The following is a 23,110-nucleotide window of genomic DNA, read 5'->3' on the forward strand; positions in this document are numbered from 1 at the left end:
TACAAACCTTTCTGTACACGATTTTTATGATTAAGTGTTTTTGGTTTTATAAAGCGTTTTATGTAGTTAAACTCTGTTATATGCTACTTTACAATTTGTATTTTTAAATTAGTTTGTCTAAAGTACACGGATTTAAAACATATGTAAAAATTAATCTTCCCTATTTATTATTCTTTTATTTACTTTTTCATAACTTAAACTTTAAAAAACAACTTAACTTCACTAAATAAGTTTCTTGGTTTAATAACGACACTACAAAAAATTGAAAAGGTGTTAAAACTGTTCTACTTTGTATTACACTATGCAAACGTTTATCAATTAAGGCTTTTCAGATACTTGAACGAACACATTTATTTCTTAAACATTTAAAGCCGTAAAACACAATATTAAATTAATTGTTATCACGTGACTGATTGATCTCAATATTTATTCAAATAACCACATTGAGACACTTGTACGTGATTTATAAAACAAATTACCTCAAAAACAGTTTAACACGTTAGTTATAAAAAGTATGATTACAAAACGCAATCTTTCCACTATATAGAAAAACTAATATTGTCGCTTTTCAAATTGATTTAACAAGACAAAACATAAACACTTTTTTCAAACCCAACAAATGACTGGTAGTTACTAAATATATAAGTTTTACTCAAGACAACAATTTAAAACATTTATCAATAGTGGAAATGTACTCTAGAATGACATTGTGATATTTTTACTAAGTTGATTTAAACGAGTTATATACGACTGCTTTCATTTATAATAAGTATAAAACTTATTAAGTGATGTTGGTCTTGATTATTCGAAAGCATTTTTTTCAAAACTGTGTTAACTGCCTATTGCCGTTTATTTAACTTCAGAGTGTTTTAAAACTAGTTTTAAAAGTATTTTGTTGATGTAATATATTATATACTTTTTTCTTAAGGTAATCTATAAATACAGTTTTAGTATAGCAGTTTTTTTAGCGTTCAGCTAAAAATGGAACATGGAAAAGTCATAATGGTTTAAAGTTACATCCATTTTGATCGATTTAAAAATATTTTATTATTAATGGAAACTTTTCAAATTGAATACATTTTAAATGGAAAAATCTAGCTAGACATTTGTTTCATGCGAAATACAAACAATTTTTTTCTATTTACATAGAAACCAATTATCAAAACTGTTACACACAAAACTTGTTAAGAAATTAGATATGGTTACTTTTAAGTGAAATATCTTAATAACTACCTAAGGTATAAGTAGAAAAAGTTATGACTCATTTTATTATTTAAAACTTCTAAGTATACTCTTCGAAACAGGTAATGGTTCATTTAATCTATACTTATACTTTGTTAAACGACAAACGCTCAATTTGTTTAGTCCTAGGACCTGGTGCACAAAAAAAAATTTCAATTATCAAGTCGCACACCACGGATACCTTTAAACGTCTTGAATATGACCATCGTCGTCTATAATTACTTATACTCTATGTCTGTATTTAGATTTTAAATATATTTCATCATTTCGTTAGTATTCTTTAATTTTTCTAAAACGCAACAAGTATAAACTATTAGTCATAGAGACTAAATGGATATTTTTAACAATTTACTTAAACTAAGTTTGTTTTTATACACTTTAAAACCTGCAAATGCTTAGCATTAAATTGAGTTTTACTACAGTGTAGCTGTTTTCCCAACATAAAAGATGGTTCTACTTTTTATACTTTATTAAGTATTGCAAATATTGAAATCTATACTAGTATTTAAAAAAACAATATTTAAAATTTGTTTAGTTTAAAAATTTATTGTTTAAATATTGTTTAAGTTTTTCTTACAAACAAGTCAACAAGTAGTTAAAAAGTTAGTATTATTTTTTAAACTAAAACTGGTTGAACATTAGTATGCAATAAATATTCCTTACTTTACATTACGTTTGTTTACATTAATTTATTACAAAGTATAATAAAAGTCTGTTTATTAGATTTATAATAAAATATACTCTTTAAAATGCTTGTTGTAGTTTTTTTTATTTTTAATAGTATTAAAGTAAAAAAATATTATCAAATTAAGTATAACGATTAAATGATTAAAATTGAGTGTTTGTTCGTTAACATACAATAAATAATTTTATACTGAAGTATTTTACATATTTAAGTTAAAAAACAGCTACCATTAGCTGTAAAAGTTCCAGAAAGTTGTGACATATTAGGTTCATGGAACATATTAGGTTCATGGTTGATAAGTTTAAAGTTTAAAGTTAAAAGTACAAAAAACATAACTGACGTGTATTAAGGTATTTCTGGTCATGTTTTAAGAGTTCAAACGAAATTTTATATTAGCTTCAATCAAAGCTGCATTTAAAACGTTCTGTAAAAATAAAAAGACCACGCCGGGACTCGAACCCGGAATCTTCTGATTAGGAGTAAGACGCCTTATCCATTGGGCCACGCGGTCATCTGAGAGAATTGAATTTGTTGCGTTAATGAAAGAGTTAGCGAAAAGCAAAAAAAAGACTGTTGAATGTTTATTTATTTTCAAAGAGATCATTTCTAAAAAACTAATAATCAAAAACGAAAACATATAAAGGTGATCTAATAAAACAATATTTTTAACAAATAAATAAATTAGGTGAAATGATTTTTATGTACAAAATAGTTTGTTCGAACGATTATATAGTTACGTCACAATAAACTTGCTCAATTATTTCTCCTGGTGATAACCACATTTAGTTAATGAGTGTCACGTTATCAATCTTATTATTGTTAAATTTTAAGTATATTTAACTTTTTTTATTACTATTAAAAGCTTTGTTGAAAAAACCCAATCTTATAAAAATTTTTTTACATCTATAATGTTTTATGTCTACATATTTTCAGACTTGGTTTTGAAGCTTTATCTACTTAAAGCCTTATTTTGTATTACCATAATAGTATTTTATTATTTTAAAATTTGCTAACTATATATTTCTACTTCAATTTTTTTTTAATTTTCAGATTAAAATTTATTTTAAAGATGACTTTTCTTATATTTAATAGTAAGAACAAGACTTAAACTTGATTTTATGTTTCGTATCTTTTTAGATAATTTATGTTTTTTAACAATAAAAGATTTTATTAACAAAAATATGATTAATTAGAAAACAAGAAAATTTTTCAACAGTGGTTGTTAAATATCACAAATTGTACTTAAAATATATTAAAATATTTTTTTAAACTTTAGGCTATAGCTATTTCTGTTGTTACTTAAACTAAACTTGTCATCTTAATAAGAATAACTGTGATAATTTTAAAAAATTAAAACTATTTGACACTAAGTTTTTTTTAATTCTAAATTTAACAATTTCATATTTTAAAAAAATATATTAACTAAGCAATACAAAAATCTGTTTGCTAAAAAATATAACAGTGTGTATATAAAAAAAACGTTGTATACTTTAAACTAATTTTAGTGTTTTTTGTTCTTAGCAGCTTGATGTATATTTATTACAGAGATTTTTCTGGTTCAACAATTTACAAGTAAAGTAAAAAGAACAAAATTAATTTTACGAAATGACATTTCTTTTGCTTTTCAAACGTTAAATTTACTGCAAGCTTTTTATATTTATACTTTTGAAAAAACTAACCTCAAATTTAATACTAAACACTGTTACAATTTTATTTCAGTAGTCTACTTTCAAAAAAAAAAAACACTTAGTGTAAAATTTGACAATCAAGTACACATAGTTAGATAAAATATCAGATGAATATATTTATAAAGTTTCGTATGCAAACACTAATTAATATTAGATAAGTTTTATCATTGTTTAATTAATGTCGATTATTATTTTATTTAATTAAAGATATCATTAAAGTATTATTTTATATTTCTGCTTTTATGTTAATTTATTATGATATTACTAAAAAAAAATCACATTATATATATCTAATAATATGTTTTAAAGTCAAATTTACTTATAACAATTAATAAGATTAAAGTAATCTAATTGTTTTTATAGTCAATTTTCATAACTTAAGCTTTTTGTGCTTATAATAGGGCAAATTTTTATTATAAAAAAATTTTGAAATTTTAAATTAGTGAACAGAATAATAAAACAAAATTTTAACAAATACTATTTGAAAATATTCCATTATTTCACAGCTTAGCTTAATTATAAGGTAGTTTTATTAAAAAATTATTTGCATAACAATAATTTTTCAAATTTATAACTAAAATTTTTACGATTAGTAAAATTTCTCTTTGATGTGTACTTAATTTATTTTTTATATACTATTATAATCAAAATACAATCATTTTTTTTATATAAAAAATATTATTCTTAGTCAACCTGTTGTGTACCTATTAAAAGAATATTGCATGCTATTTCTCCTTCTGCAAATAAATCATGCCTACCTAACAATAAAGTTTTTTTCATAAACCTTCTATAATATTTATTATGTGTCCGTAAAACATACTGTAATTTGTAAAAAAGAGTTTCCTTATTTTCATTCTTTTTATACATTTAGCTTGAGAATATTTTTTGCAAAACAATCCTAAATAATCTAAAGATCTTATTTTCTAATTTAAATAAAATTTAGGCTTTTGAAATAAAATATTATTAGTGAATTTGCTAGGATTTTTTCTTGCGTTATAAACTAATCTTTTTTTTGCTGACATATTTATAAAAACATTACTGTTTTTAATGCTGATATGTAGTAACTTTTTTTATAATGACTGTTTTTCGACTAAAGTTTAATTAAGAAGTTTCAGTCATGTGTATGTTCTTATATAAATTATTTTTTAATAAATCTAAAACACGTTTAAATTTAGTAACATTTTTGTAGAACTATGAATATGTATACTGAAATATGATATATATTTTTTAATTTAAATGTTTTGTATCTATTGATATACAAAAACAAATTAATATAAGTTATATTAGTTTAAGTCAAATAAAGATAACTTTTTATACCCATACAAAACTCAAACAAAAGTTTTTGTTAAATAATTTAATCGTTGTTGTATAGAACATTAATTAAATAATATTAAAAACATTTATACCTCAATTGCACAAATCTGCAAAAAGAATAAGTAGTTAAATTTTTGATTAACTTTTTAAGAACATTATTATTATGTCAGTTTTAAGTTATATCAATTACTAAAACTAATTAAAACAAAGTAATTTGTCTTACTTTGATAATTACTATAATTATTAAACTATTGCAAACGTGCCTATTATTCCAATTGTAAATATTATTTTCGGTTATACATCGTTAATTTATTTTTGTTTTAATAGTTTATTGGGTTATAAAGTATCTTATACTGTTTGTTCAGTAACACATTTAATAACTATCATGAGATTATTTGCTAAACTAATTGAGATAACTAAAAAATTTTGAAATATCTCTACGTGTTTTATAAAAAAGTTTACTTCAAAACAACTTGGCACATCAATCATATAAGTATATGACAAACATAATTAACTCTTATGTAGTTTTTAAAACAAGTGTTATTTTCACACATATCAAACAGCATAAACTTAATACTCATACCTAAGTAGCATAAAAATTAAACTGAATCTTAAATAATTTCTTGTTATGCTCTAATATCTTTTAGTATTTATAAAAGTTTACAATCTAAAATTAAAAAAATATACTTGTTACAGCTGTTTAAATTAATAAAAATTTTAACCCTTTTTTAAGCTATTTTATTAAAGCCGTTTTTATAATTTATAAATTTCACTTATTTTTAGTGTAAAAGATAACTAATCACAGTCTAAAACGTACATTTTCTTACAAAAATTTCCACAATTTTCAAAATTACTGTTTAAAAAAAAGCAGTATTATTAGTGCATTGTGTTAAAGCGTATTCTGAATGAAATTATGTCATTTTAGTAGACATATTTCAATGTACCAAATATGGTTATTTTTATATACAATCAATAAAAGCTTATCAACAGTTTTTTTTTTGAGTAACTTTATTGTGTGAAACTTTATCGTTTAAAACCACTATAACTACTTACTGTCGCTATTTTAGTTTTAAACTGTTGATAAATTATTTTAAAACTATAAATGGTGAAAACAACAAATCTTTTTATTTTTAAGCTAAAATGTATATATGAATGTGCAACTTAAATATTTTATTTGCATATTATTATCAACATAAGCTGTTTACAATTCAGTAAAACGGGCAATCTTTTTAGTAAAAACAAGTAATTACTTTAGCTAAAATGTAAAAATAGAATATTAGAATTTTTCCAGTAACTTTACTTGAAAAATATTTTTAGATGGTTTGATGGAAATTAACTTCCTTTTTGATCTAAACTTAAAACTTTTGTGTAGGACATTTTAAAATTTTATAAAGTTTTTATAGTGAAAAACTTATAAAACAGTTGCCAGTTTTAACTGAAATATACACAGTCTTTTTGTAATAATGTTCCTAATGTAGAAGTACAAAGACAGGCACAACTAGAAAAATTAATAAATTCTGACACTTAACCTACATAAATTTATGACAACAACTCATGAGAACTTGTTTTTATGATAAAAGGAATATAAATAACACTATAGTTTGAGAAAACATGTACTCGTTAATATGTAAGAATTGTTTTTCAACTATGCTTTGATTGATTGTATACTTATAATTACTACCATGCTTCTGACTTAAGTTTCTTCGTACCAATTATTTTATTTTAATAATTAACTATGCCACAAAGGTTAATTTTAACGTATAGGGAACATGTCTAAATTTTCAATTAAAGTTACAACTGTTTTGCAGACTTAATAAAAAGCAAAATATGTAATTTGTTATTTAAATGCTATTACAGTATAGTTCCTCGCACAAAATATATAAGAGATGATTTTGTTAAAACTTAACACATATATAGCCATACTGTTGACATAAAATCAAAATAAAGACTTTATAACGCTGTATTTTGAATTGTTTTTTATCGTTGTAAGACTAAACTTTACATCTTAAAAAATCAAACATCTAATCTATCAAAAATCTTGTTAAGTAATATTATAATATATAACGTAAAATGTACTAGACACGCAAAAAATTTTAACAGGTTTTTATTTGTTTTTAATACAAAATCTATATGTAGTTGCATGTTTATCACGTCGGTTAAGCAAAAACGTTTCTAAATAAATCACCTTGTTTTACATTTAGATTTGATTAATTTTAAAAAACACGTAATTCAACTCTTTTTTACCATTTTAGGGAAATTTTTAGATCTAAAAGTTGTTAACTAAACCTTTGGACATCGATAACATGAGAAATAATTTAGTGTTAATTTTATGTTTTTTTTCAGAAATTCAGTATCGTTACATACTAAGTAAAAATGTGTAAATTAATATTTAATAAAATATATTTAGCAAAGAGTTTTATGTTTTACTGCTTATCTATTTAAGATAAATACGGTTAATGTTTTCTAAACTACATTTTACGTAAATAGTTTGTTTATTCCTCTTAATTGTTTTTTTAACCATTTACAAACTTTCTTAGAATCCTTGAGTAAACTTACTAAAATAAGAGACAAATTACGTTTTCTTCGCAAAAATATTTAAAAAATACTTAAAATACAGTTGTTTAATTTTAAAATGTAAGTAAATGTATTTAAAATACATAAACAATGTTTTGTATTAAAACTTTAATTTTAAGGGGAAATTCCTTAATCTGTCATTAAATTTAAAATCTATAAAAAAATAATTTATCTTATTTATTTCCTTATAAGTTTAATCTTTGTCAACAAAAGTCAGTTTTACTTTTTGTGATCAAACCTAAATAACAATTAAATGATTAAATTTATATTTCCTTTCTTTTTTAAATTCAAGAAATATTGTTCTTTGAATAAAATACCAAGCTATGTTTAAAAACTACATGTTAAAGAAAACATTTTTGTACCTCTATTATAAGCGTATTATCTTTCACCAATACCATTTTTGAATTAATAGCATTTAAAAAGTTGTTTCTTTTATTTATTTATTTATTTCAATCTATTCTGCTTTAATTTGAATTGACAGTGTCGTTTTCACTATTTTGAGTTTGTTAAAGAAATAATTGTTTTATTGTGTTTAAAAGATGTTGCTTAAATTTCTGTATTAATTTTTTTTTTTGAAACTTCTTAAATAAAATAGAATTGAAATCAACTAGATGTTTACAAGTAAATAAAGTTATTTTAAGTTATGATTATATCTTATACAGTAATTTATTACTGAAATAAAAATAATTTTAAAGCTATTTAGCAAAATACATGTATAAAAAAAAATTAACGTATATTAAACTTAATTTATCAACAAAACAACTTGAATAAAACTATTTGTTGAAACATATCTTTGCAAACCAGTGTAAACAAAGTTTTTGTAAGTAACGCCTAAACAGTGCTTAAAAAAAGGTATAGTGTTTAAACTTGGAAAATTATATCTGTAAACAAACTTATTTTCTCACTTACTAAATAAATTAAACTATTTTACATCCGTTTCAATCGATTTCAAAACATTCTATTTTTAATGGTAATATTTAAAGTTAAATAAATTTAAAACTGGAAATTTTAGCTAAATATTTAGGTCTAATTTTTGAATCTGATTATTAATCACCAAGAAAATATATGTTTATCTCTTGAAATATTAAAGCTAACGTATATATAAGACGCAAATAAAATTTCAATCGTAAAGCTATTTAAACTAGATAATACTTAGAAAGATAATCATGTTGCATAAAAGCATACACTTTGTAATTAAAATATATTTAAAGTAGAACGTGACAGTTTGAAGTAAACTTTGAAAGACAATTTTTTTGAGGAGAATTATTTTTTATTTTAGTTATTTCAGTATTTAAAAAAATCAAAGCATGTTTTTTTTTTTTTTTGTTTTAACTGATGTAAAATGTTAAACTATGTTGCAACATAGGAGTATTTTTAGCGTATTTTATTTGTGTTCAATATTCACGTGTTTCAAATTAAAATACTTGAAACTCACGTTTTTATGTAAGTTCTAATCTTCCAACGTATACGCAAATTATTTTTACATAAATATAAAAGGTATTGTTACCAATAATGTTTAATTAAACGATTTTTTAAGCTTGATCAAGTTCGATTGTATTAATACATGTTAATACTTTCAGAACATAATGTGAATGAAAACTAACAAAAATAGAGTGGTTCTTTATAATTAATGAGAATACGTAACATAAAATCCTAAATTTAGGATGTCTTATAATGGTTTGAATTTTTTTAAACAAAAAAAGGTTGTTAATGTCAAGTTTATAATAAAACTTGCACTTATATACTAAAAATGTATACTTAAGAAAAAACCTGTTGATAATTTGTTGTAAAATAAGTTGCTAGTTTTTAAAAACTACATTAAAACATTAGAGCTTAGTAAATATTAGATTTTGACAATTCTTAAAAAAAATATTTTTAAATTTTTGTTCTTTAACAGTTAAATATTTTTTTTTTTACAAACTATCAACGTTATCAGTTTTTCTTTAAAATAAAATAATTGAGTTAATCTGCTTAAGTATATACAATCTGGCAGTTTAATTTCATTTGAAGATAATTATTTTATTACCATAAAAAATTAAATAACACAGAATAAAATGTAGTTATAATTACTTGATGTATAACTAAAAAAATGATACTTAAGAAAAAAACCTGTTGAAATATAAGACGTTTGCTTTTTATTGTTTTAAAGTTTTGCCTGTTCGATGACAAATACTAAAATTAGACTAAAATTGATGACAAACATTAATGTTAACATGTGGATTTTTGTACAGTCATGTTATGAATCATACCGTTTCTCAGATATTTTGTTACTTTTAATGAGAATGAAATATTTCAACGTTAATCATATGTTCCTAAAAATAGAGATTGTGATGCACATAGCTTATCATAGATTTACCATAGAAAATATTGTTAGCAATTATAATTATTTTCACATAAAAATCTTAAAATGCTCACTTGTAAGTCGTCTTTGTTAAAATGTAACGCGCTTAAAACTTATGTTGCTACAAGTATGAAGTAGTATTGAGGATTTTAAAACTAAAACATAAAGTTTATTAGTTTTTATTATCTAGTTTTTTTTTTTGTACAGATAGAAACCGTTGTTGTCTATTTCAACTGAAAGCTTAAAGCTAGTTTTAAACTGTAAAATTAAAACATTGTTTGGAGTATTATCTTTTCAATAAATAAGTTCTGTAAGATTTATTTTATTCTACTGACTTGTTTGTTCAACCGAGTGTATTGTGACGTCACAATATTAGCGCTCAACTATTTCTCCTAATTATATCCGCATTTGAAAACTGTCACGTATTTCTCAATATATTTGTTACGCTTTTAACTTCTAATTATGCTTGTAAAAAACATTGTTGAAATGTTGTCCTCTTTGTTACTTTATTTATAACTACAGTATTATTAGACCAAGTTTTAGAAGATATAATTTAAAATGAATTTAAATTGTCATGTGTTTTTATTTTGTGTTTAAGAATCTTTAGCTTTGACCTTATTCTTTAGGTCATGTAAACTACAAAATACCTTTTTTATAAAAGGTTATAAAAGTATTTTATGAAATATACTTTGTTAAATTTGAAAATATTTAAAAACTAGAGTTTAAAAAAAAAGTTTAAGAAAGCAATCACTTTTTTTATACCGTACAAATAATATACTTGAAATATCTAACAACTTTTTTCAAATATACTTGTTACTTATATTTATTCTAACACAAATCAGAGGAGTCATGATGTATCTTAACTTCATAAATAGTCTTTTTTTGTAACTAAAGTAATCATTTTACTAACTTTGTACATATAGAATAAATGTTAGTGTAAAGTAAGTAAATGTTTCAAACTTCGTAACATTGTATAAATAGCAAAACTTAAACATTATAGAAATAGCGATATTCTGTTCAAACTTGTTTTAGTGTTTTACTTTTTGCAGAAACATGTTGTATCAAGTATTTTGACTTTTAAGCTTCTTTGTGCCCGCTGTATTTATTATCATTTTTAACTTTAAAGTTAATAGAACAAAATAACCTTTTTTATGAACAATGTTTCATGATAAAAGGTTATGATATTCCGATGTCAATATAACTACTTTATACAATATTTACATATATTGAACAAATATAACTCTTTTCAATTTAGATATAATATAAGAATAGTTATATATCTAATAACTACTGAAAATCTATTAATTTTGTTTTCTAACATGGTTTGAGCGACATAAGATAATATAACTTATCTCAAAAAAATACTTAAAGTTAAATTGATTTAAAAATTTTTATGCAAACACAAATTGTAAGATTTAGTTAGTAAATTTTATAATAATGTATTTGTTTTTGTTGAAATATGCATTAAATATATTGATTTTAGGTATTTATAGTTTTTTTTTAATGCTGAATAGTATAGTTAGTTGTTTTTCATTTTTTGAAAATGTTTTTTATATTTTTGGTTAAGATTGTAAATACACTTAAATAAAACTATACATTTTAGTACTTTTTTATTTACAATTAAAACTGTTTACGCGTATTACTACCTCGTTATTGATAAAAACGTTTTAATATTCAAAATAAAATCCAAAAAAAATAGCAAGACTGTTTCTTATAGTAATTTTTTTAGAAAAAAGTTAATTTAAAAAACAACAGAATATTCTAATAAAACTTAAACAAAAGTTTTTAATTTAAGCCTGTACTTAATTTAAGAACTATTTTATAAATAGCTCTTTAATAAACAAAACTTGTGTTTTAGTTACTTTTCAGCTTTTTTTCATTTTTGTGAGGATGAAAATAATTGTAAGTTAAAACTCAATTAGTAGTCGAAACTTTGTGTAATGATAGTTTATTTTTTGTCATAAATAAGTTTTAAATTAATGCAATCATTATTAGTCTCTTTTTATGATGTTTAATTAAATATTAGTAGTTTTCATTTTAACATTTAATTTTTTATAAAGATTGCGCTTTGAAAAGACTACGAACATGTTCAACTCTATTAACAGTTTTCAAACAATATTTGACGCTATAATTTTTTTCGTAAAAAAAGCTCATGAAAATTTAGTTTTAGTACAGTATACTTACAATAAAGTGTGTGTAATAAACATACAACATTTAATCTTACATTGTATTATTTTAAACATTTTAATTAAAGAACTACTACTAAATAGCTGTCAAAGTTCCAAATTATTCTGATAAATATTTCAAACGGAAAAAACCATATGATTGCTTTAAAGTTTAAAGAACATAAAAAATAATATAACTGACATGATATGTATATGTGTATTAAGGTATTTCTGGACATGTTTTGAGTACTCAAAACAAAATTTTATATTGGCTACATTAAAAGCTGCTTTTAAAAAAACTTAGAAGAAGGTAAAGTTTTTAAAAAGTAAGACCACGCCGGGACTCGAACCCGGAATCTTCTGATTAGGAGTCAGACGCCTTATCCATTGGGCCACGCGGTCGGCTGAGAGAAATGAATTTGTTGTGCTAATATAAGAGTTAGCAAAAAGCAAAAAAAAACTGTTGAATATTTATATATTTTAAAAGAGATCATTTCTTAACAAATAATAATATAAAACGAAAAAATGTAAAGGTGATCTAATAAATACTATATTTTTAACAAATAGATAAATAAGATAACTTGCTTTTTTTTTACAAACTAGTTTGTTCAAACGATTATACGGTGACGTCACACTAAAGTTGCACAAATATTTCCCCTGATAATATCCACATTTAGTTAATGAGTGTCACGTAATTAATCTTTTTTGTTAAATTTCAAAATATATTTGACTTTTTTATTACTTTTAAAAAATTAAAAAATGAGACCACGCCGGTACTCGAACCCGGAATCTTCTGATTAGGAGACGCCTTCTCCATTTGGCGGTACATTGAGATAATTGAATTTATATAATTTTATAAAAAATTTAGCAAAAACTAAAAAAACGATTGGTGAATAACGACTTATTTTAAGATAAACTATTTTTTATTTATCAAAATCAAAAAAAAAGGTGCTCTATAATGTTTTTTTTTTTAAATAAAAATACTTGATAGATTGTTTATTTATTTGTACTAACTAGATAGTTTAAACGAGTTTATTGTGACATCTCATTATTATTGCTGAAATATTTCTCATGATAATAACCATTTTAAATTAATGACGGTCACGTAGTTTTTATTATTTTTTAAATTTTAAGTAAAATTTAATTTTCTATAATACTTTTAACAATTTAAAAAAAAAACAAACCTATATTTTTTTTTGCATCTTTAATGTTTTATGACCACAAACTTTTTTAACTTTTTTTTCAAATTTGGATATCAAGTTACACCTAATTATATTTTAGACATTTTTATCCAATTGTTGTCTTTATAATTCTATTTAAAATTTATTTATCATTTACTTCTACTTCAACTCCTTTGATATATTTTCAATTTAAATTTTTACTTGAAAGCTGATATTACGAAAATTAAATAATAAGGCTGAAATTATATTTTATGTTTCGTATCTTTCTGCTTAGTTATTATTATTTTAACAATAAACAGTTTTTTTAATGAAATAATGATGAAGTAGAAAACTGCAACTGTTTTAACAGGTTACAAATTAAACTTATAAAATCTATATATTTTTTTCTTATTTAATGCCTTACTACATTTTGTTAATTTAATAAAACACAATAAATAAATTCATAATATTTTCTTAAAGTCTAAACTATTTCAGACTAACAACTTTTTTTTTAATTTGATAGTTGTATATTTAAATCAAGTAAACCAAACCAGGAAATGAAAATATCGTTCTGCTAGTGCATATAAAAAACAACTAACAAAACGTTATGGTAGTTAAATTTTTTTAGTGTTCTATTTTGTTCTTATGGGCTTGATACACACCATATTCTGAGATTTTGATTTTTCAATTTCATTTTCATTATTATAATTTTTTTAAATAAGCTATATTACTTTTTAAATAATATTTTAAAATCTGAAGTATTTTTCAAGTACAAAATTAACTCTATAACTTTTATAATTTATACGTTTAGAAAATAAACTAATTTCTGGTATAAAACACCACTGCAAAAATAATATTTAAACAAAAACCAACATTTTATATAAGTTTGACATTTTAAAATATCTGTTAATTTTATTTGAAAAATTTTGTATGCAAACACACATTATTATCAGATAAGTTTTGTAGGCTAATTAATGCCTAGTACTTTTTTTTTTGAGTTATCATTAAAGTATATTTTAGACTTTTACCCTTATGTTATTTTATCATGATATTACTGAAAAATAAAATCGTGTGTTTGTTTTAATGGTATATATTGAAACCAAATTTTCTTATGATAAATAACAAGTTACAGGAAAACTAATTACTTTAATTATTTTTAATATTCATAACTAAAGCTATAATACTTATAATTAGATATATAAAAAACTATAAATTTGTGAAGAGAGTAATTACATAAATTCGTGAAGAGAGTTACAAAAATTTTATGAAAGTATTTCATAATTTTACAGCTTTAAGTAGTTATATTTATATATCTGTTAGTATAACAAAATTTCTGAAGTGTATAACTAAAGTACATAAAGTATAATAGAGTTTTTTTTTTGGATCTATACTTTAATTATTTTTCTAATACTATTTTACATAGAAAATAATAAGTTTTTCTAAAAGCAAAAAAAATGTCGTTAATCTGTTGTGTGGCTATTTAAAGAGTATTGTAATATATTTTTCTTTAGATTAATAATGCCTTTTTAACATTAAAGTTTTTATTAGAAACCTTATAAGTTACAAAAAGTTCTTTTTTTTTTACTGTTTATACCTTTAGTTTAGTTATATTTTTTTGCATCATCAATCTTTGGTAGTCTATTACATTAAAAAAATTAGATTTTAAACATAACTAAAAAGAAAATTTTTATACTTTAACAGTTAATTTTTTTTTTTCAAATTATCAACGATAAAAGTTTTTCTTCAAAATAAAATAATTGAGTTAATCTGCTTAAAAAATAGAAGCTGGCAGTTTAATTTCATTTAAAGATAATTATTTTATTACCATAAAGATTTTATTAGTACAGATGAAAATATAGTTATAATTACTTGATGTATAACTAAAAAAGTTTACTTAAGAAAAAAACCTGTTGAAATATAAGACGTTTGCTTTTTATTGTTTAAAGTTTTGCCTGTTTGATGACAAATACAAATCAATTGAAACATGTGAATTTTTGTACAGTCATGTTATGAATCATACCGTTTCTCAGATAGCTTGCTACTTTTAATTAGAAAGAAATGTTTCAACGTTAATCATATGTTCCTAAAAATAGAGATTGTGATGCACATAGCTTATCATAGATTTACCATAGAAAATATTGTTAGCAATTATTTTTATTTTCACAAAAAGTTTGAAAATGCTCATTTATAAGTCGTCTTTGTAAAAAAGCTAAGCGCTTAAAACTTATGTGGCTATAAGTATAAAGTATTGAATGTTTTAAAACTAAAACGTAAAGTTTATTAGTTTTTATTAAATTATCTAGTTTAGAAACCGTAGTTGTCTATTTTAACTTAAAGCTTAAAGCTAGTTTTTATAATGTAAAATAAAACACTGTTAGGTGTGATATCTTTTTAGTTAAAAAATAAAAATTTTGTAGAAAATAGATTTTTTTTCTGACTTGTTTGTTCAACCGAGTGTATTGTGACGTCACAATATTAGCGCTCAATTATTTCTCCTAATAAATACCGCATTTGAAAACTGTCACATATTTAATAATATCTTTGTTACACATTTAACTTCTAATCATACTTGTAAAAAACATTGTTGAAATGTTGCCTCCTTTGTATTTTTATTTATTACTGCAGTATTATAAGAACAAATTTAATAAAATAAAAATTTAAAATGAATTTAAATGTCATATTATTTTTTTTTGTGTTTAAGGATATTAAGTTTTAAACTTATTCTTCAAGTCATGTTTACTACAAAATTCTTTACACATATAAGATTAAAAAAATATTTAATTAAAAATACTATGTTAAAATTTATAAAAATTAATAAATAAGTGTATAATTGAAAAACTTTTAAAGTAATCACTTTTTTTAGAGTTTAATTTTTTTATACCGTACAAATAATATACTTGAAATATCTGACAACTAGTTTTTAAATGTTACTTGTTACTAAAGTCATACTAACACAAATCGGAGGTTCATGATGTATTACTTAATCATTAAAAGTCTTTTTTAGTTTACAATTTAAACAATCATTTTACTAACTTTGTACATATAGAATACATGTTAGTATAAATAAATGTGTTACACTGTGTAACATTGAGTAAAAGGCAAAACTTAAACGTAACGTTATTCTGTTCAAACTTGTTTAAGTTCTTAACTTTTTGCAGAAACATGTTCTATCTAGTATTTTGAATTTTAAGCTTCTTGTGTCCGCTGTATTTAATACAATTTAAAACTTTAAAGAAAAAACCACCTTTTTCAAACAGTATTTTTTGATAAAAGGTTTTGATTTTTCGACGTCAATATAAATATTTTATACTATATTTACATATATTGAAAAAACATAACTATTTTCAATTAAGTATTAGATATGAAATATTTTATGTTTAATAACTACTAAAAGTCTGTTAATATTTTTTTATTAAAGTTGTAGCAAATTAAGATACTAAAATTCATTAGAGGAAAATACTTAGGTATAAATTGTTTTGAAATTTCTCATGCAAACACGATTTGTAAAATTTTGTTAGTAAAATTTCAAATAATGTATTTAATTTAGTCAAAGAATGCATTAAAAAAATTGATTTTAGATGTATATAGTTTTTTAATTGCTAAAGAGTACAGTTAAATATTTATTTTCTGATAGTGTACTTTGATTTTTTATTCTATTACGGTTATAAATATACATAAATTAAACATATAGTTTAGTATTTTTATTATTTACCACTAAAGCTATTTTCGCATATTACTACCTTGTTTTAGATAAAAATAGTTGAGTTTGTAAATCAGCAGTAAAATCTAATAATACTTAAACAAAAGTTTTTATTTTAAAAACAAACTTAATTTAAGAACTGTTATATAAATAGTACTAAAATAAACAAAACTTTTTTTATTATTAGATTTTTAGGTCTTCTTTTAATTTATTTTCTGTGGAGAAAAAATAACTTACAATTACAAACTGCTGTGTTAATTGAAAAAGAATATTTTGTGTTATCTTTATATCAAAAAAAATTATACTTAAATTTAAATAAAATTCTTTTTTTAAAAGTAATACACTTTCCTTAAAAAGCTATAAATTGTAAAATATCAAACGGTTTCATATTGTTTAAACTATTAATAAAAAACTTGTTCCGACACAAAATTTTTTTTTCTCATAATTGTGAAATTAGATTAGTATTTGTGAATGTGTCATTTATATTAACAAATTTTTGATAGACCACAAGAACAGTATAAGTTCAGTGTTAACTCATAATAGATTTTTGTTAAGGTATTTATTTATAATATTAGTAATTGTTCAAACAATAAGCTAGATAATTAAATAAACTTTATTTGTCGAAGTTAAATATTGAAAAAATAATTCATACAGTTATATTTAGGAATTATTAAAAATATTTAATACTTTTTCTGAAAATCGCTTATATATTTTCAATACCTTATTTTTTCTTTTTTATTTGATTGAAATAATTTTCATACTAATCTTTTTGTACATGATTTGTATGGTACAGGGTTTTGGTTTAATAAAGCGTTTTATGGCGTTGAATTTTGTTATATGCTACTTCATAAAATGTACTTTTTAAATAGTTTCTCTAAAGGACACATATTAAAATTTAAGTAAAATTTAGTATTCACATTCTATTGTGTTTTTGTTTACTTTTCCATAACTTAACTTTTTAAAACAACTTATTTTCACTATTTAAGTTTATTTGTTTAATAAAGACACTTCAAAAATTAAAGTGCAACTTTTGTACTTAGTATTACGCTGTGTAAACATGTATTAAATCTATGAGGTTTTTTATTACTTGAACGATCACATGTATTTTCAAACATTTAAAGCCGCAAAGGACAATATTAGATTAACTATTACCACGTGATTGATTGATCAATGTAACTGACCACATTGAGACAAACATACGTGATTTGTGAAACAAATTACCTCAAAAACAGTTTAACACGTTAATCATAAAAAGCATAATTACAAAATATAATTTTTCCATTGTATAGAAACATTGATATTTTCGTTTTTTAACTTGAGTTAAAAACACAAACTTAAATACATATTTTATAAAATCTACAAATGACTGCTAATTCCTAAACATATAAATTTTATTCAAATTAATAAACTAAAATAATTATCATTAGTGTTAATGTACTCTAGATTGACATTATAGTATTTTGATTAGTTTGATTTAAATGGGTTATATACGACTATATTCATATATAGTAAATATAAAACTTATTAGCAGTTGTTAGTCTTGATTATTTGAAAGTATTTTTTCAAAACGTTGTTAACTGCCTATTGCCGTTGTTTTTAATTCAAAGTGTTTCAAAAGTAGTTTTAAAAGTATTTTGTAAATGTAAAATCTTTGTAGACTTTTTTCTTAAGCTGATCTAAAAATAAAGTTTTAGTTAAGCATTTTTTTAGCGTTTAACTAAAAATTGGAACTTGAGAAAGTCATGATAGTTGAAAGCTACATCTGTTTCGATCAATTTAAAAATATTCCATTATTAATGGAAACTTTTCAAATTAAATACATTTTAAAATAAGAAATTCTATATTTGTTTTATTTGAAATACGAACAAATTGTTTCTATATATTTATAAAAACTATTATCGAAAATATTGCACACAAAACTTAAAATATAACTAAATATGGTTACTAAAATTAAATGTATTAATAACCACTAAGGTACAAGTAAGAAAAAAGTTATTGCTCATTTTTATTATAAGATTATGGTTTATTCAATCTATATTTACTTATACTCTATAACATACTTTAATTTTAATTATAAGGCAAAACTTTGTTAGTATTCCTTTTTTTTTTAAACGCCCAAAAGATAAAAAGTTAGTTATAAATACAGAGGGGATGTCTAAGTAATTATTTTTTTAATTTACTAAAAATAAGTTTTTTTCTATAGACTTTAAAACCTGAAAAAATTAGCATTTAATTCAGTTTTATAACAGTATAGCTATTTTCCATTATTTTTTTTTTACTTTTTTAGTACTTAATAAATTTTGAAAATATTCAAACCTATATTTTTTTACAAAAAACCAAATACCTGTTTTAAATTTGCTTGGTTTACTAAGTAGTTTATAAATTTGTTTATAAAAAAATTAAATAATAACAAAGTCCATAGATAGTTGAAATATTAGTTTTATTTTTAAAACAAAATCTGGTTGAAAATTAGTATGCAACAAGTATTTATTACTTTACATAAACTTTTGTTTACATTCTAATATTACATTGAAAGTCTACTTAATCAATTTGTGCAACGCTTAAAGAAATGTATATAGAATGTTATTTTTTTCGTATCAAAATATTGTATACTCCTTTTGTTGCATGTTGTAGTTTTTTATTTCTTGTAGTAAACGACTTAGATAAAATCATTAAATAAAAGTATTTTTATTAAATACCTTTTAGACGCTAAATTATGTTTAATGCTTCTTTCCGGTAAACCTTATATGCTTTGATTTAAAAAAATACTTGTACTAGTTTTTTTAAATACAAAGTAAAAAGTCAAGCAAATAACTATAAATTAACTGTAAGTATTTTAATATATCTTTTATATAATTAATTTTAAAAGAGCTATTTTTTTTAATATAAATTATTTCAATTTCTGTAAAAAAAAACATATAAGACTTAATGTGTATTTTACTCACAATTTATTTATCTAATTTTCAATAATAAATTAAGGTTGTTTGTTGTTTTGAGCTTGCTTACAAATTAAATTTTGTAAAGTAAAATCCAATATAGTAACAATTATGTAACAATTGTTAAAAAGTTGTTAAAGACTACAAAAAAAATCATAAAAAATTTAATAAAACAAACTTTCTCTGTTAAAAGTAATCTTTTTAAACCAGTTTGAAGAAAATTATTTTTAAAGCAACTATAACACTCTGTTAAGACCGGTCAAAAACAGAGAGTTTTACAATTTTAATTTGCTTAAGCTTTGTATGGGTGCACGACAATTCAAACTCGGAAAATTCAAATTCTTTAAAAAATATATAAAGGGTCCTAAATAAAAAAATTAAATTTATTTGAACTATGGTCTGTAAGTCTGGTTTGTACCTACAGACCATTTTTTTATTTTCAAAAAATTCTAAACATTTTTAAAGATATAGCTAGAAATCATTTGAAAGTGTAGTATTTTTTTATTAATTAAAGGATATTTTTTTAAGTTTTTTTTTTTTTTCAGTTAATAATTTGTTAACATCGTTTTATCAAATAGATCGACAACCCTTTTTTAATTTTTTTCTTAATTTGTATTGCTATGTTACCATAATAATTATTATTACTGTTTGATATTACTGTGTTAAGACTGTATAAACGATTTTTTAAGAATTTGATTGTCCGAATTTTAATTGTCATGTAAACGCTTTGTATAGCTGTAAACAAAGCCCACTGTGTATTTTTCGTCTAGCTATATATACACAGGCTTAAGCGAAAAAAAATAAACTGTTTGATTTTATTGAATTAGTCAATATGAAAAAATGTAAGTTAAAACTCCAATAGTAGTTAAATGTTTATGAAATGGTAGTAAATTTTTAGTCATAAATAAGTTTTAAACTAGATAATGCAATCATCATTAATCTATTTTTTATGACGTTAATTTTAGTATAAGTAGTTTTTATTTTAACACCTTGTTTGTGTTTAAATATTGCGTTTTTAAAAGACTACTAACTTTTACAACTCTATTAACAATTTTCAAATAATATTTGGCGCTAATATTTTTTTAGTCAAAAAAAATCCAATAAAAACTTAGTTTTAAGTATACTTGAAATTAAGTATTTGTTAATTAACATACAACGAACAGTCTTACATTGTATTATTTTAAGCAATTTAACTATACACGAACCATCAAATAGATGTCAAAGTTCCAAAACGTTCTGATAAATATTATCTACCAAATATATCAAAACGACTGCTTTAAATTTTAAAGAATATAAAAAATAACATAACTGGCATTATATGTATACGTGTATTAAGGTATTTCTGGTCATGTTTAAAGTATTCAAATAAAATTTTATATTGACTACGAAAAAGCTGCATTTAAAAAATCTGTAGGAATAAAATTTTATAAAAATAAAGACCACGCCGAGACTCGTACCCGGAATCTTCTGATTAGGAGTCAGACGCCTTATCCATTGGGCCACGCAGTCCGTGGGAGATTTGAGTTTGTTTAGGTTTTATAACAAATATAGCGAAAACCAAAAAGACTGGTGAATAAAAAGTTATTTTAAGAGAGTTATTTAAAAAAAAAATCAAAAACAAAAAATTATTAAATGTGATCTACAAAACATTTTTGAAAAATAAAAATAAAACAAATTAGGTAACATGTTTTTTATTTATACTAGTTTGTTCAACCGAGTATATTGTAATATACAAACTTTTTGAATTTATCTTAAATTTGTTTAAGTTTAGTAATAGTTTTGTAGAAGTATGAATATGTATATTAAAATATAATAAATGGTTTAAAGGTAGCATGTTTTTGTATCTAATAATATACAAAAAAAATTTGAAATAGAGATAAGTTTTCTGCCAAGACAAAACTCAAAAAATATTTTTTGTATAAGTAATTTAATCGTTGTTTTATACAACACCAAATGAATAATATTAATACAAATTGTATATCTCAATTGCATCAGTCAACAAAAGAAAAAATAGGTAATTTTTTTATTAACTTTGAAAGAACATTAGTATTATGCTAGTTATAAGATATATTAAGTACTAAAACTAATAAAAACAAAGTAATTTGTATTACTTAGATGATTATTATAATTGTTATAACTTTTGCAAACGTGTCTATTATTCCACTATGTAATTATTATTTTCGGTTTTAGATCGTTAATTTAAATTTTTTTAATAAATTATTAAGCTATAAAATATTATGTAACGTTTGTTCAGTAACACATTTAATAACTATCTTGAGATTAATTGCTAAATAAATTGAGATAATCAAAGAATTTTGAAATATCTCTATGAGATCTATAAAAAAAAGTTACCTCAAAAACATCTCTCGTATAAGTATATGACAAACATAATTAACTGTTATGTTGATTTTAAAATAAGTGTTTTTTTCACACATATCAAACAACATAAATTTAATACTCATTTCTAAGTTAATTAATAAATTTTACTAAAGTATAATTGTTTTCTTTTAAGTTTTCATATAAGTAAACATATATTTATTTACTACAGTATTTGATGCGTTTCATATATTTTACTTATTCTTTACTTGATAAAGTATTGAAAATATTAAAATCTAAAATTATGTTAAAAAAAACGTATTTGAATTTTTTTAGTTGACAGAATGATTTATAAAATTTTGTTTAAGTTTTTTTTACAAATAAGTCTACAGGTAGTTGAAAATTTAGAATTATTTTTAAAAAACAAAAACTAGTTGCACATTAGTATGCAATAAGTATTTATTACTTTACATAAACTTTTGTTTACATTATTTAATCACAAAGTACAATAAAAGTCTAAATTTAAGCAATGCTTACAGAAGTATATATAGAACGTTTTTTATTTATATTAAAATATTGTGTACACCTTAAAATGCATGTAGTAGTTTTTATATCTTATAGTAAATAAATAAAATAAAAATTTTAAATAAATTATAAGAATTAAATACCATTTATACGCTAAATCATATTTAAACAAAACTATTCTCTTAAAATTAATCTACAACAACTAGTCTGAACAAATTTGTTTTATAAGCAAACGCTAACACTCTTTTCAGACCAATTCAAAACAGAGAACTTTACATTTCAAACTTGTTAAGCTTTGTACAGCTGTAAAAATAGCCTAATGTTTCTTTCAAGTTTAACAAATTATACACAAACTTAAGCGATAAAAAAAATAAACAGATTTTTTAAAATTTAGTCAATACGAAAAACTTTACGTTAAAATTCAGCTAGTAGTGAAAAATTTATAAAACTATAGTTTAATTTTT

At 21.9% G+C, this 23,110-nt stretch overlaps 3 non-coding genes across 3 annotated transcripts; all 3 read right to left on the bottom strand.

The window, feature by feature from the left end:
• Positions 1-2,365: 2,365 nt before the first annotated feature.
• Trnar-ccu (transfer RNA arginine (anticodon CCU)) lies at positions 2,366-2,438 on the bottom strand. Its single transcript has one exon. It is a non-coding gene; the product is annotated as a tRNA-Arg (tRNA).
• A 9,900-nt stretch (positions 2,439-12,338) lies between these two features.
• Positions 12,339-12,411, bottom strand: Trnar-ccu (transfer RNA arginine (anticodon CCU)). Its single transcript has one exon. It is a non-coding gene; the product is annotated as a tRNA-Arg (tRNA).
• An 8,830-nt stretch (positions 12,412-21,241) lies between these two features.
• On the bottom strand, positions 21,242-21,314 carry Trnar-ccu (transfer RNA arginine (anticodon CCU)). Its single transcript has one exon. It is a non-coding gene; the product is annotated as a tRNA-Arg (tRNA).
• Positions 21,315-23,110: the final 1,796 nt, after the last annotated feature.

Source organism: Thalia democratica, chromosome 3 (genome assembly GCF_965202585.1).
Source record: "Thalia democratica chromosome 3, ktThaDemo2.hap1.1, whole genome shotgun sequence".
In the NCBI taxonomy this organism is placed as follows: Eukaryota; Metazoa; Chordata; class Thaliacea; order Salpida; family Salpidae; genus Thalia; species Thalia democratica.